Below are 17,114 nucleotides of genomic sequence, written 5' to 3' on the forward strand. Positions count from 1 at the left end.
GACAGTCCTGGCGTTATGAAGCATTCAAAGCTCCTATCACAGTTCTGCAGCTGCCTGGTTCCCGTTCAGGCCCAATGAGCTTCTCATAATGCATGTATTCCTTAATCATATATATATAATGATTTAAATATATATATCACTCCAAATGGATAGGGAGAGAAAAATCTTTCTGCTTCTTGCCAAGCCTAAGAGAAAAATCTCTTTTATAAACAAAGCAATTTCATCCACTGCAAAAATGTGGCTACCCCTCCTCTGAAGAGCCACAGGGCTCCTTATTACCTTATTCTATATGACCTGCTCTGGTCCTGACCCAGACCTACAGAGGGGGATGGGAGAACAGTGCCATCGGGCAAGAGACATAATCATATCAACACTATAAGCCGCACATATGAGGTTCCCAAGAGGACCATCTTCAAGCTGGGGGGAATGAAATGTGGAAGAGGAGAGTGGGTGGTCTACTTCGGCCACTTACTTATCCATCTAAGTCAATATGATGAACAAAATATCCTTTCCTTTTTTTTAAAAAAAAAAAAAAGGTGCCTAGAATAAGGTAGAGACAGAGAATATAACCACATTTTAATGATTAATGTCTTTGGGCAGGAGGGAGGGGCGATTTGTGCCTTTTATTTCAATGATTCTACACTCCCTATTTCCTCATTTTGAGGCGGAGCTGGAGAGAAGGGCGGGAAGGCAGAGCTCCCTGTCACACAGAAACGCCAACGGGCACTGCCTGAGCCAGAGATCTGTGGGCTGCCTCCCAAGTCCGGTTATTTGAGGCCTAAACAAAAAAGCACTGCTTTTGGAAATGCTTTTGGAAGCGTACTTTATAATATTCTCCCTTGCAGCTTAAGGGCTAAAAGCTGAACACAACTGGCTCTGCCCCACCGTCCCAAGGATACTTAGATTTCAGGTCTTTTCTCAACGTCACATTTCATAAACAGGAAACAAAATAAATTCCCATTTACATAGAAATACGTAGACCAATGAATGGTCACAAGAGCACAATATTCTTTCTCTCTCTCTTCCTCCCTTCCCCTCTTCCTTCCCTGTCCCCCTCTCCCGCCCTCCTTTCGTCTCTTATCAAAGCATAACACATACCTAACATTTCTGATTAACTGAAACAGTGAATGACCAAGATTTTATTCTAGGAGAAATACATACACTCCAGCTAAGATGAGTGATTGAATAGAGGCATTTGGGTCCACGCCTGCACTAAACCACATTACAGTAACATGAGAGGATTTAAAACAAATAAACCCATAACGACAAGAAGGAGAGAGGAGTCAATAGGTGCAGCATTTAGGAAGAGAGAAATCAGGAAGTATGATATAACTCATGTAACAGATGCAAGAATGCAGAATTCTAAAATTCAGGAGTGGGGAAGTAACCAGAATCCTCCAAAGGCATCACAACTGACAGCACAATTTACCTCTGGAGGCAGATTCAAAGGTAAGAGTGAAAGCTGGGCTGCATTCTATATAACTACCAAGTAGACTTCAAGCCTTCCTCCTTGCCTGGGTAGCTATACCCCTTCCTGAGGGCAGCAGCCTGGAGGTTTCTCCTCTTTAGGTTAAAACATTGACTCTGGGCTGGAGCTCTCTACACACAGCGTGCTGAAAATAGTAGCCACTAGTGAACATTTACACATCAAATACTAAGATCTTCCAATTCCCCTACCACTTTGTTCCAAGGAGGGTGGCAAACAAGCAGCAGGTGACCACAAGATGCTTCTCTGGAGAGAATTTCTCCAGCCCACATGCAAAAGTCTGAAAATGTTTGTATGAGGCGATGGGACAGGTTCTCAGAAACTGACCCTGCTAGGCCACCTTCCAAAGAAAACAAGAAGCACAGATCTTTCACCTTTGAGCTTTCCAGTGCTCCATGTTTAAACAGAAACAGACAGTGAAGGGTCAGCAGAGCCAAGCTTCAGACATGAATGACACAGACCAGAGCAGACAAAAACAACCTGGATGGAAAGGATGTGCTAGAGGGTAAACCCTTCAAAAGCTTATCATGTGTGTCCTCAAGGAGATAAAAGCACATCTTATTTTCAAGACACAAGAATCCAATTCCGAGAATAAGGCACCCTTGGAAGTTGAAAATATGATAGCATATATTTTTAAATATTCTCATGGAAGGGTAGGAAGATAAAGATGAGTAAGAGGCCCATGTTTCCTCTAGAAATAAAATGGAAAGACAGAAAAGAAGAAAAAAAGACATGAGCACCGAGACTTGTCATGTAGAGGTACAAGATCCCAACAATGAATGTAACTGTACTGTATCCCTAAAATGTACCAATAAACTCAATTAAAGCTGAAAAAAAAAAGAAAAAAGACATGAGCACCGAGACTTGTCATGTAGAGGTACAAGATCCCAACAATGAATGTAACTGTACTGTATCCCTAAAATGTACCAATAAACTCAATTAAAGCTGAAAAAAAAAAGAAAAAAGACATGAGCACCGAGACTTGTCATGTAGAGGTACAAGATCCCAACAATGAATGTAACTGTACTGTATCCCTAAAATGTACCAATAAACTCAATTAAAGCTGAAAAAAAAAAGAAAAAAGACATGAGCACCAAAATAAATTCAATATGTAAATGACCCAAATTTAAGAGAGATAGAAATAAGCACAGACACACAAAAAAAGAAAGAAAAAATGTCCCCTAAATGAAAAAAACATAATTTTACAGATAGAAACAATGAAAAATCACACCAAGCACATCACCTTGAAAACTTAAGAGAACAGAACAAAAAGAAGATAACCAAAGCGTCCAGAAATTAAAAATTTAAACTTTTACAAAGAATCATAAGTTGGAGTGGTTTTGAGATTCTTAACAGCAACATCAGAAGCTAGGAGATAATGGACTAGCAGTTTCAAAATTTGAAAGAGAAATTATTTCTGACCTAGAATTCCACATCATCCAGCCATTCCTTTAAGGTTGGATGAGTAATGAAGTCATTTTCAGAAAGCTTGGTCTCAATGTATTCTTTCTTTAGAAAGTTACTGGAGGATGTACTACAAAAAATAAGAGAGTAAATGAAGAAACTAAAATATGCACAGGATCTAAGAAGTTGAGGTCCAATCCAATAAAAGCAAAAATTAATTCCAAAGCTGAGTGTAAAGTCCAGATGAAAGCAGTGTCACTTACTAAACATCAACCACTACATATTACAGCAAAGAAGCTCTGGAAGAGATAGCTCCATGCAGACAGAATGCAAGGAATACAGTGGAATACAGTGTCAAGTATATCCAACCTGACATATGAACAACTTGGGTTAATTAGGTTAATGGAAGATTCATCTGCCTCTTGTTGTCTGTAGTGTGTGCACAGGTGAACATCCAGATCTCAGCCATATTGACTTAGTCACAACCAACCCTCAGGAACCAACCAAGTTCATAAGCCAAAGGTCAACTGTATTTGGCATGTGCTAACACTGGAGAAAAATTAAGCAAAGAGGAGATACTGAGGATAAACTAAAAGTGAAAACAGAGAAAATGAAAACAACTCAGAAAATAATTATTAATTCCAGAAGAAGCCAACCTTGCATCAGAAAGCCAAATTGATCATAGTATGCATACAGAAATAGCATTTTTAGATAGTCATAAAAACACACATGTTGAATATTGATACACCAAGATGATGCAATACCTTGAAGATGACAGCAATGGGTAGCAGAGTGACAAGTGTACCTGCACAGAAAAGTGCAGAAAGAAAAAGTCAGAGAGCATTTATGTCCCACTAAATAGAGACACAGAAGGGTCCACAATTATTTACACATATATAAAGACAAATACTGAAAGAAGCTGTTGTGAAAATCGAAAGCAATTGTCTCTAAAGGGTAGAAAAATAGAGGCCCTAGATTTAGAAAGGTGCTAGACTTCATGATGCCTTAAACATGCATGTTAAAAACCAAGAAAACTTAAAAGTAAATCTTTTCAGACATACACATATAACACATGCAAACACGAAAAGGCAAACCTATACCTCGTGAGAGTGAAGGGAAGTAGGAACTAAGAAAAATAAGAAAACATTGGGAGACTTGGAGAGATATTGGCCTCACCAATGAGAAGGAAAGTCCAAAGGATTGCCTTAATGCTTCTAATACTTCATAGAGGTCTGTACTTTGGAAAACTGTACATGGCCTCTACGCTGACTTTTCACTGTCCCTCCCCTAGCTCACCCTTACCCTCCCCATTAGAATAGCGTTTCCCAATCATTTCCATTACCGATACCATTTAATTAGCTGTTTATCTGAATGCTTGATTGAGACTAGAGAGGAAGAAGTCATGTGAATGAAAGTCTAGGTAGAAAGAGCACATATGTGTACCGCAATTCATGCCACAGAGAATAAATGACGGACGGATGAAGGCCTGCAATCCTAGGAACCGAAATCACTTAGATGATGCAGTTGGCTCACATTGTCCCTCTGCCCCATTGCCCGCACTTGGCAGAGCATAGACTTGGAAGGGTAGAATCCCCTTCTCAGGCCCTTGTCTGGCAGGAGGCTGTGGCCTGTTTAGGACTATCCCACTGTCCCCTCCGAACCCCAGCACTGCTTTCTAGCAGCAGCCTTTTCATACCTAAACTCCTTAAGTGGAATTTCCCTCCTTCACCCCTCAACAAGTCTACTGCAGGAAGACAATCTGGAGTCAGCTCTGTCCATCTTACTGAAAAGTTCTGAACCGATGAAGATATTTGAAGCATCTGACAGCACAAGATGTGGCCTTCCTGGGGCACAACAATGCAAATCAACAGAGGATATTCATGGTGATCCAAATGGATGGTGAATGTTCCATTTTTTAAATTATTCTAGTAAAGGACATACTGTCCGAATCTCCCTTGCTTTAAACACACTTACCCCATCATTCTTGTCACTTTCTGAAGCCACTTTTCAAGGGAATCTTTAGGAGTTGTGACCACAATTATGGTGAATACTGCTGCTGAGTTGCATGCAGCAGAAAAGTGGGCTTGTGAAAATATTGCAGTGTGTCCTCATCCACCTTATCCACCAAATCTAGCCTCCTAAGACTTCTGACTCTTCCCCAAAGCCAAAATGACCATGAAGGGTTTATATCTAGATCTCATGCACTCATAGGTGGAATCTGGGGAGGTGATTGGATCACAGGGGCCTGAGACACTGAATTAGTCCACCGATGAGTTTATACCTAAATGTGATGTTGGAACGTACGTCCTGGTAGGAGAAGGTGGGTCACTGGGGCTGTGGTCTGGACAAGTTTATCTCCATCGCTCTTCCCTTGATCTCTCTCTCCTTGCTTCCTGCCTGCCAGGCCATGAGTAATTCTCCTCTGCCATGCCACCCTTCCGTGAAGCCAGCCAGTTACGGACTGGAAACTACAGAAATGTGAAAAACTGCCGGGGATTTAGCTCAGTAGTTCTTGCACCTGCCTTGCAAGCACAAGGACCTGAGTTCGATCCCCGATACCAAAAAAATAAAAAATAAATAAAAATAAACCTTTCCTGCTTTAAATTGTTGGTGTCAGTTATTATGTGTTAGCAACAAAAATAACAGAGAAAAGGCATACATTTGCAATCAATTCAAGCCTCAGGGTAGCCATGACAGAGCGACTAGAGTCAGAATAGACTCAGAGCTCCTTCACAAAACAGTAAAAATGATGCAGTAAGCGTGTTCAGAGTGAGAAGTATCTTGCAGGAGATTAATGGCAATAAGTCTCTCACCATAAGAAAATTTTTAACATATTTGTAACATTCACCTTATTTTTCAATCACACCGCATCTTTGTATTCAAATTCAACAAGAATTGGGGTGCACTGGGATATCTCGGGGGCCCTCTCCTCTCCTTGCCACTTTCCTGTGTTTCATTGCTGCCGGGGAATCTGATCACATAACCTTTGGAGGAAGCATTTCTGTCGCTGATTAGCTGTAGTCAAGTGACTCTTCCTGGGGCTACTAATGGAAATCCACTGCTTTTATTAAATGTCGATTTGATTAGTTTATCTATGAGGTAACACTGTTGTCTTTACCCACAGCTTTAGGAGGAGAGGCCTCCCCATAGATCGCTAAAGAACTTGTACTTCTGCTCCCTGTGACTCTGGGAAAGCAACTTCACCTCTCATCTGTGAGAGAGAAACATAGTATTAGAAGGCTACAGTGAAGATGGAGTGAAATAATGAACAAAAAGCTCACCACCTGAGCTCCAGGTACGCAGTGTTGAACGAATAATCCAGGTCCTTCTCTTCTGAGCCCACACCATAAGGAAGACTTTAAGACAACCACATCCTTGGTCAGCAGGACAAGCTCAGGGCTCCATCACACTGATAAGGCCCTCGCCTGCTCTGCCTCTGGGTCACTTTCTGCTACCTGACTCTACCAACACTCACCTCTGGACAGCAAGTTCTCTGTATGCAATTTCTGACCTGCCCTTCGGAAGAAGAAAAAGAAGCAAAAAGGCTCTCCCTGCACCGCAGAAAATGAAATCATTCTAGTGTTCAATGGAGGCAGAGCTCATAATCAGCCATAAGTAGCTATTCAACTGGTTGCTGAGAAATCCCATCCCGCTGCTCCTCCAGGCTGGCAGACTAATGTCCCCTTTGCTCTGCAGGACTGACTCAGAGTTGCCCAGGCCCCCTTGCAGCTGACTCACAAAGCCAAATGCAGCCCTTGGGGCTAACTCCTCTTCTACAAGGGCAGCTGCTCAAAAGAAGGACGACCATTTTCCAGTGGCCCAGGGGTCCCATCAGGGCTATTGGGAAAGTGCTCTACTCTCAGCCAGTTGCAGCTCAAAGGCTCCATTGCAGTGCAGAAATGGCAGGGAAACTGCTGGCTTAATTCTGATCTTCCTGACAAGTGGGGAATTTACAAAAAGCTGATTTCTGAGCATTTATGTGAACAAGAAATTGGATAATCTTTTCTGTTACTTACTCAGGCTTCCCTGGAGAAAACACATCACATATCTCCTCTGTGAAGGGAAGGGGTAGGATTCATGGGTCTCCAAGGCCCCTTTCTACATCAGGGTTCTGATTTCTGCTTCCAAAACACTTCTTTGCAAACATTTGTGCTTCATAAATGCACGACTATATTAGAGGCAGCAAAGAGAAACACAGGTTAGCTATTGCCATAGAATAATAGATACTTGCTGTCTCCTCCAAATCTGACATTGGAGACAAAGATTAAATGCAAAATAGTTGTGAAAAATTTTTCCACGCAAATCCAGGGATCTGGAACTGCTTTGCAAGACTTGCAAAGGGTGTGGTCAATAACTAATTTTGCCAGGAGAGACTATTCCCCACCTCCAAGCCCTTGAGGAAAAGACTAAAACTCTTCTGGAGGCCTGAGTGAGGACTTCCAGAATAAGACTTGTGTGCTTTGTGTGCACCTTTGGAAGACCGGACTGCTGCAGGAAGAGGAACTTCAAAACAGTCAGTCAGCCACCACGGCAGGTGGCTTGAAAGCTTGGAGAACTCAAGAAATGCCATTCACAATTTATATTTGAATAAATCCCAAAAATAAAAGGCAGTGGCTGACTGGAATAAGTAGACAGAGAAAAGAAAGATTTAAATCAGGAGTGGCTTAGCCTTCCAGTTCAGCTAGGCAAAGGTGTGTTGTGTATTTTCCGTGGACTAAATATTGATTCCACAACAGAGAATGAGCTGTAGATCTGGAAGAAGATTCTGTCCCTACACTTCCTGGGGTTGGTGGCAAGGGGCAACTTCAGTACAAATGGGTGGTACTGGGCCAATAGAGATAGATGGTAGGGGTTATACATTACCATCCAGAAAATGCACTGCTGACCCAGTGAACTGCAGAAGGGGATCCCTGTCAGGGAAGTCTCCGAGGAATGCGTGGAGAGTCCCAGTGAGAAAGAGCCAGCACCTGCACAGCTGCACCCAGAATGTGAAACCAAAATATGACAGATCTTACCTTATCTCTCCTCTCCTTACTCCTCCCAAGCAGTCCTGAAAGGGCCAGGACAATTACGAAGAAAGAAAAGGGTGGACACACAGAAGCCAAACACACTTCCCTCTTCTACTTTCTCCCTGAGGTGTCTCAGGCTGAGGGTGCCCCCGGGAGGGAGGATAAAGAGAAGTTTTTGTTAATACAGATATTCCTTGACCAATGCAACCAGGTGTTGTAGTGCATGCCTGTAATGCCAACACTTTGGGAGGCTGAGGCAGAAGGATTATAAATTAAAGTCTAGCTTGGGCAACCTAGCAGCTGTGCAAGACCCTGTCTCAATAGGTGTTGAAAAACACCGAACCTAGCAAACATCACAGCTCTGTCACACAGTACCCTGTAGCACGTCAGTGGCCTGTGGCTCACAGCCTCTGTCCAGCATCATACCTTATATTGCATGTCCAGGAAAAGTTCAAAATGCAACATTCCAAGCACAGGTTCTGCTGAATGCATATCAAATTCACATCATGGAAAAGTTGAAAATTGTAAGTTGGAGACTGTTATTTTATTGAGAAAATTTTCAAGCATACAAGCAAAGTTGAAAAATCTTACAGTGAACAACTGTGTGGTCATTGATTAGATTTTTCCTTATCACCTATCTATCCACATATCCACTTCTCTATCCCTGTGAAAGTCCATTTTCATTTTTTATGAATTTCAAAGCAAATATGCATTCTGCTATGTGCCTCGGGACATATTAACTAGCGTTCAATACAGCTTTTTCCTTTTGCTACAAAACTTGCACACAGTAAAACATGAAAATTGCTAAGTTTATATTTGCAATTTTGACAAATACATAAGAGACATATGTAATCCAAACTCTATGAAACAAAGAAGAGTATCATAGCCCCCAGAAAGGTCATCCGGGATCCTTTAAGTCAACCCCCACTTCTTTATCATTGGATTTTTTTTGCCAGCTTGTATGAGGTTTGCTAATTTTAGAATTCCATAGAAATGGGATCATGATAACTCTTTGTTACAAAGCTTCCTTAAGTTAGTAAATATCTTAATATTTACCCACATGCTCATTCATCATGCTTATACCAGTAATTCCTTCATTTCATTGCTGAGTAGTAGTCCAGCAATGTAATCAATGTGGCATAAAATATCATAGTTTGCTCTCTATTCTCTTGTTTATCAATACCAGAATTATTTCTAGTTTGGTGCTACTGAGTAAAACCATTATGTTCTCCTACAACTATTTCAACATATATTTTCACTAACATTGAGTGAATGCCTAATGTTGAAATGGGTTTATGAGGTAGAAGAATGTTAGTTTTATAAAACAATGCCAGCCGGGTGTGGTGGCTCACGCCTGTAATCCCAGCACACGGGAAGCTGATAAGGCAGGAGAATCACTGTGAGTTCAAGACCAGCCTGGGCTACGTAGTGAGTTCCAGGTCAGTCTCAACTACATAGTGAGACCCTGTCTCAAAAAACAACAACAAAAAATAAAATAAATAAAACAATGTCAGAAATTTTCCAAAGTCATTATACCATGTTGTATGTCCATCAGCAATGCAGGAGAGTTCCAGGTGCTCCATGTTATTATAAACACTTGTCAGTTGGTTTTCCTAAACTTAGCCATTTTCATGGGTATGTTGTGGTATGTCATTGCATCTGAAATTTACATTTCCTTGGTGACTAATGATGTTGACTACTTTGTCTAATTGTATAACATTTTTGTGAAGTATCTTCTAAAGTCTTTCCTCATCTGGAAAGTATTTTATATTTTCATTGTCAGGTTGCAAGAAAATTTAGAAACCTGTACTTTGTCAAAAACTAAATTTATAAATCTTTTCTCCTAGACTGTGGCTTACATATTCATTTCCTTAACGCCTTTTGATTTACAGACATTTTTAATTTGTCAGTTCTTTTCCTACTGCACCTTGTGACAGTTTTTGTAATTTTTATTTTTCAAGTAATTTGCCCTTTTCATTGACATTGTGGAATTTGTCACTCTCAGATTGTTCTGAATAGTCTCATCCTTTTTACATCTATGGAACCTACAGTGATATCACCTCTCTTTCACTTCTGATATTGAGAATTTATATTTTTTCTGTTTTTTTATAATCAGATAGGGGCTTAATACTCTTGATCTTTTCAAAGAGCCAAATTCTGACTTTACTAATCTTCTTTATTATTTCTTCTGTTTTAAATTTGAATGATCCCTGCACATTTATCTTTATTTTTTCCTTCATACTATTTCCTTGGGATTTGTTTTCTTTTTAAATCTTTCAGTGGACCTCTAAGTTATAGATTTGAGACATTATTCTTTTCCCAATACAGTACAAGCATGTATGGCTATAAGTTTCTCTCTAAATACTACATCTCTATTCTACAGTTGTGGTTGTATTTTATATTCATTATTATTCAAATTAAAATATTTTCTATCCTTGCATGTGGTTTCTACTTTGGGTTACAGATTATAGTTTAATATCCAAATATTTGGGGCTTTCCAAAATATTTTATTAATTGCTGTTTTATTACTTAATTCAATTGTGATCAAGGAATTTGCATTGTATTGTTTCAAATTTTCTTTAATCTATTAAGACTTTTTATGAGTCAGTGTGTGATCCACCCTGGTGAGCATCTTGTGTGTGGAAAAGAATGTGTTTGTGTGCTTACTGGTTATAGATTTGAGTAGGTTGGTTCAAGAGGGTTGATAGTGTTGCTCTGATCATTGATAACTGTTAATATTTTGTCTAGTTAATGTATCAATTCCTTAAATTAGGAAATGGGTATTAAGCTCGCCAATAAAAATTATAGATTGTTATTTATCTTTTAAATTATATTTTTGTTTAATATAGATTGAAGTTCTGTTATTAGATGTTTAAATTATTTTCTTATATCTTGCTAATGAAGGGACTCATTATCATGAAACAGCCCTCTTTATCTCGGGATTAACTCTGACATACAGCATCTTCTGTCTGATATGAACATACCTACTTCAGGTTTTTCTTGTAGTTTGCACAGTATATCTTTTAAATGTACTTATTTGAAACTACCTATATTTTTAAATTACTTTTATTGGTACATTTAAGGTATACAATATAATAACATTTAATTTTGAAAAATAGCACCTTTACATAATCCATCTTGGTTCTTATTTTTTCCCTATTCCCCTGTTCTCCCTTTAACCCCTCCCCCCATCTACAAAGACTTTGTTTCCATTTTTCATTTTCTCATATTAATTCCATTGCCTTCTTTCTTTTCCATGCCTTCCACTTCCCCTTTCCTTTTGCACCTTTTCTTCCTATTTCACATTATCTATTATAACTTTTAGTCCTTATTTACACTTTCAGTTTCTCACACTGGAGAAACTATTCCATATTTACAAGTGTGACCTATTTAATTCATTTAACAGTATCATCTCAATGTGCATCCATCTAGCTATAAATGTCTCTAGTTTATCATTCTTTATGGCTGAGTAGTACTCCATTTTGTAAACACACACACACACACATACACACACACACACACACACACACACACACACACACACACACACACACACACATCTTTTCATCCAGGCTCCAGTTCATAGCAACTGTGCTGCTTCCAAGTTTTACCTATTACAACCTGTGCAGCTATGAACATGGGTGGACATATATCACTATGATATGATTCTTTTAGTTCTTTTTTTTTTTCCTTGGGTACCAGTGATCGAATTCAGGGCCTACACTTGCAATAAAGGTGGCAGAACCACTGAGCCAAATCCCTGACCCTCTTTTAGTTCTTTGGGGAATATTCTCACCTGGGTCAAATGGGAGGCCCAAATTCTTTGAGGTATCTCCATTTCCACAGTGATTTCCACAGTGGTTGCACCAGTCTACACTCTCCCTGGCAGTGGAGCAGTGTTTTTCTTTCCCCACAGCCCAGCCAACATTAGTTATTGGTTGACTTTATGATAGCAGCCACTCTTTCTGGGGTGATATGGAATCTCAGCATTGTTTTCATTTGTATTTTTCAAATGACTAGTGATGTTGAACATTTTTTCATGTTTACTTGCTATTTCTACTGCTTTGTCTGAGAATTGTCTGTTCAATTCAGAAATGCCCATTTTTGGATTGGGTCTTTAAATTTGGGAGGTCTGGTTTTTTTTTAAGTTCTTTATATATTCTATATAGTAGGCCTTTGTCTCAAAAACAGCTAGTGAGAATTTTTTTCCATGTTGTGGGTTGTCTCTTCACACTGGTTTCTCTTCTTGTGCAGAAGCTCTTTAATAAGAAGAGATCCCATTTGTTGACTGTGCTAGTTCACGTGCAACTGAGGTTTTGTTCATAAAATCTTTTCCTACTCCAACGTCTTCAAGAGTTCTACCTAACCACTCTTTCAGCTGGTTTAGTGTTTCTGTTTCAATATTTAGATCTTTAATCCATTTTTATTTTAGTTTAGTGCATGGTGAGAGTTACAGGTGTAGTTTTAATCTTTGGCAAGTTGAAATACACTTTTTCCAACACCATTTATTAAAGAGGCTATCTTTCCTCCATTGAGGGTGTTTCACTCCTTTGTCAAAGATGAGGTTGCTGAGTGTGTCTGGAGTTGTTTCTGCATCTTCTAATCTGTTCCACTGATCCTCAGGACTGTTTTTTTGCAAGTGCCATGCTATTTTTTTTTTTTTTTTGGTACTGGGGATTGAACTCGGGTTCTTGCGCTTGCAAGGCAGGCCACCGAACTGCAGAGCTAAATCCCTGGCCCTTGCCATGCTATTTTTAATCACAGTAGGCTTTGTAGAATAGTTTCAAGTTGGGGATTGTCATACCCACTATCTTGTCTTTATTGCCTAGATTGCTTTTGATATTCTAGGTCTCTTCTTGCTCCAAATGAATTTTTGGACTTTTTTCTCAAGGTCTGTGAAGTATGCTGCTGGGATTACAATGGGAATTGCATTGCATCTATATAGCAGTATTGAAAGTATGGCCATTTTCACTATGTTAATTCTTCCTACCCAGGAGTATCCATTTATCCATTTTCTGATAAGCTCTTCAATATCTTTTTTCAAAGTCCTTTAGTTTTCAGAGTAGAGGTCTTTGATTTATTTGTTAGGTTGATTCTGGGAAATTTCAATTTTTTGGAATTTTCAATTTTTTATTTCTGATTTTAGTGTGAAGGATTTCAGATTTTGACAATTTAGTATGATATTGGTTGTTGGTTTTTCTTAGATGGCTTTTATCAGATTGAGGTAGAAACCATCTATTCAAATTTTGTAGGGTTTTATCATGAATGTATATTGAATTTTGACAAATTCTTTTTCTGCATCTATTGAGGTGATCGTATGGTTTTTGTCCTTGGCTGTATTAATGTAGTGTATTACATTTATTGATTTATGTATGTTGAACCATACCTGCATTCCTGGGATGAATCCCACTTGATCAGGGTGTAACATGATCTTCTTGGATCTTCTGCATTCTATTTGCCAGTATCTTATTAAGGACTTTTGCACCTATGTTCTTTAGTGAGATTGGGCTATAGTTCACTATTTTTGGTCTGGTCTTTCTCTGCTTTTGGAATCAAAGTAACACTTGCTTCCAGGAATAAATTTATAAGTATTGCTTCCCTTTCAATTTCATTGAAGAGTTTAAACAATCTTGGCAATAGTTCCTCTCTAAATGTCTTGTAGAATTCAGCAGTGAATCCACCAGGGCCCAGGCTTTTCTTAGTTGGTAAGTTTTTTTAATTATGTTTTCAGTTTTGTTGACTGATACTGGGTTGCTTAAAATTTTTAGGTCTTTTGTGCTAGCTTCGGTAACACATATACTAAAATTTTTAGGTCTTCTTCGTTCAGCTTTGCTAATTCATATGTGCATAGAAATTTGTCCATTTCTTGTGTTTTCCATCTAATTGACATATAGGTTCTCTAAGTAGGCATTGATGATCCTATGGATTTCTGTTAGGTGCATTGCACTTTCACTGTTTTCATTCCCTTTTTTATGGAGTTTATTGATACATTTTAGGTATACAGTACAATTACATTCATTTTGGGGATCTTGTACCTTTACATGACAGGTCTTGGTTCTTATTTTTACCCCTTGTCCCTGCCCTCCCTTCAACCTCTCCTACCCTCCCCATTTACAAATATTTTTATTTCCATTTTTTCATTTTCTCATATTTTTTCTTTTCCCTTATTCCCTTTCCCCCACCCTTCCCACTTCCCCTACAACTTTAGCCCTTTTCTTCCTATTTCACATGGTCAAGTTATATTAAGATCTTATGTACTATTCTACTGGGCTTCCTGGGGTGTGATCATTGTTGTCTTTTCCTAGGATATTGTTTAAAATTTTTTGGAGTGCTGGTTCGTATTCATGAAGTTTCTCATTTGCTCTTTGTCATGAACGTATCTTATTTCTCCATCAATTTTGAAAGATAGTTTTGCAGGGTACATCAATCTGGGTTAGACGTTGTTTTCTTTTAGGGTTTCGGATATGTCACTCCAAGCTTTTCTTGCCTTGAAGGTTTGTGTTGAGAAGTCTGATGTGATTCTGATGGGCTTTCCTTTGTATGTGATTTCTTTCTTTTGTCTAACTGCTCATGGAATTTTGTTCTTCTGTTGGGTTTCTGGAATCTTAACTATTATATACCTACGTGAAGATTTCTTTATCACAACTAGTTGGAGTCCTATATGCCTCACTAATATATATGTCAATTTCTTTTCCCCTACTTGGGAAGTTTCTGCCATTACCTTAGTGAGCAGATTTTTATGTCATCTGTACTCTCTCTTATTTCTTCATTGACTCCAATCAGTCTTATGTTATTCTTCTTTGCACTGTCTGGCGGCTGCTGGATTGATTTCTTGTGGTTCCTTCTATTTTTTAAGAAATTTTTCTTTTGCTGGCCACTAATTGCAATCCTATCTTCTATATCTGAAATTCTTCCCTCACATTTGCTCATTCTGCTGCACAAACTTTCAATGGAGTTTTAAATCTAGTAGAAATCTGTTTGCATGTTTTATGGATTCCATTTGTTTCCTATTTTGGATTCCATCATGCTTCTCACCTCCTCTATTTTTTATCTCTGTCTGCTCTAGATTCGTTAAACATGTCTTGCACTATAGGCACAATCTCTGTTTTATCTTATAAATCATTTCTGATTTCATTTTTTCCAGATCCTCTTTTTCTGCCAGTTCAGGGAATCCAGGTGGTTGAGTATCAGATTGTCCCATCTTGTTTCCCTTTAGGGTTGCCTTAGGTGATCAGGAAGACTGGTTTTGAGACTTATTTATGTGTCTTCTCATTTCAACAGATGCTGCCTGCTGTGTCTTTGTTGAGGCAACATTTTGCTCACCAAGTGGTCTTCAATTCTCAGCAAACCACTGAGTGGCCTTCTCTGCTGCTGTACCAATTCCTGTGTTCAGAATGCGTGCCTTCTGGATCTCTGAGCTGACCTGTAGTCTGTGCGGGCTTCTGCTGGGGCCTTTGCACACTTTGGATGGTATCTCGGTATGCCCCTGCTATAGCCTGCATATAGCTGCTGTCTGTGAGGGCCTTTGCTTAGGGATTGTGTACCCAAGTTCCTATTGTCTGAGCAGGCTTCTGATTAGGGTCTCTGTGCACTTATCAATGGTATGCTATGTATGATTCTGTTATTTATGTATAAGAAGGCTATTGATTTTTGAGTGTTTACCTTGCATCCAGCTACTCTACTGAATCTGATGAGGACATACTCTTATGTGATATTAACAGTACGCACATGTGTGAATACCGAATAGTTTCTCTGGTGTAATAAACTAAAAGTGTAAATAAGGATCAAATGTGTATTAGATATTTTGTAATAGGAAAAGGTCTAAAGGTGTAGGGGAAGTGGGAGGGGTAGAAGAAAGGTATGAAGGAAAAAGAAAAAATACGTGAAAAGGAAAAAAATGGAAACAAATTCTATGTAAATAGGGAAGGGTGGAGGGGGTGAAGAGAGGCCAGGGGAATGGGGAAAAAATAAGAACCAAGATACATCATGTAAAGGTACAAGATCCCAATGATGAATGTAACTTTATTGTGTGCCTAAAATGTACCAATAAAAATATATATTTTTTACCAATAAAAATTTTGTACCAATAAAAATATATATATACAAGAAAGATTCTAAATGACTTAAATTTTCTTTTTATATTTTACGTTGTAATTATTTTTTTATAATAATGTTATTTTTAAATGTATAGATTTATAGCATATGATAAAACTATATAACATATAGACACAGCAAAAAGAACTAGAATAAACCAAGATATTAATAGTTGTTGATTTGGGGAGTTTACTTTTTCTTCATATCTATTTCTACACACCAGTTCTTCTATAATGGAAAATAAGGTACTTGTGAAAAGTGGGTTAGATGAGGATCATGGGTTTTAAATGAAAAGAAATTCAGGACCGCCCCCACCGCGGGTCCCAGCAGCTCCGGCTGTGGGAGGAGAAGCAGCAGCCCTGTGCCCACTGCCCACAGATTCCCCACACGCCTCCCATGCCTCCAAGATGTCCAAGAGGAAGGTCAGCTCAGCCAAAGGGCCGGCAAAGGAAGAGTCCAAGAGGAGATTGCGAAGTTGTTGGCTAAACCTGCTCCTGCAAAAGTGGAAAAGAAGCCAAAAAAAGACAGCGAGAAAGTTTAACTCTACAGACAAAAAAAAAATGCAAGCCAAAAGGAAAGGGGGCCGAAAGGAAAACAGACCAAAGTGGTTAATCAAGAAACTAAGGAAGATTTACCTGGAAAACGGATAAACTAAAAATGAGGAGAGTGCCTCTGATGAAACAGAAGAGAAAGAAGCCAAGTCTGATTAGTCACACGCCGTGTCTTATCAGTGCTCCCTGTCTCCCTTATTGTACAATCCAGAGAAATATTTTTATCAACTATTTTGTAAACGCAAGTTTTTTAATAGCTCTAGAAAAGTTCTTAAAAAGGAGGGCACCCCTCCTCATTGCATCGTTTAAGTGTAAATGACTTTTTTTTTAGAAGTGAAATCATTTGCTGGTTGTTTATTTTTTGGTACAACCACAAAATAGTGGGATACTGAATTATGTATGGCAGGCTTTGTCTTGGGTATCAGCTTAACATTCCACAGTTTTATGTCCTGCAATGTAAAGCATACTGAATGGCAATTTGGAGTCACAATCGTGCACTTAATATGTCTTGGATATTTTAAATAACCTCTATTCCCATGTTGTTTTTAGTGGAATTGTTTCCTAAAGAAA

The 17,114-nt window shown here is 38.8% G+C and overlaps 1 pseudogene; it reads left to right on the forward strand.

The window, feature by feature from the left end:
- Positions 1-16,400: 16,400 nt before the first annotated feature.
- Positions 16,401-16,703, forward strand: LOC104860033 (annotated as a pseudogene).
- The last annotated feature ends 411 nt before the right edge of the window (positions 16,704-17,114 follow it).

This window comes from Fukomys damarensis, unplaced genomic scaffold, assembly GCF_012274545.1.
Source record: "Fukomys damarensis isolate Sample0158 unplaced genomic scaffold, DMR_v1.0_HiC HiC_scaffold_7, whole genome shotgun sequence".
Classification (NCBI taxonomy): Eukaryota; Metazoa; Chordata; class Mammalia; order Rodentia; family Bathyergidae; genus Fukomys; species Fukomys damarensis.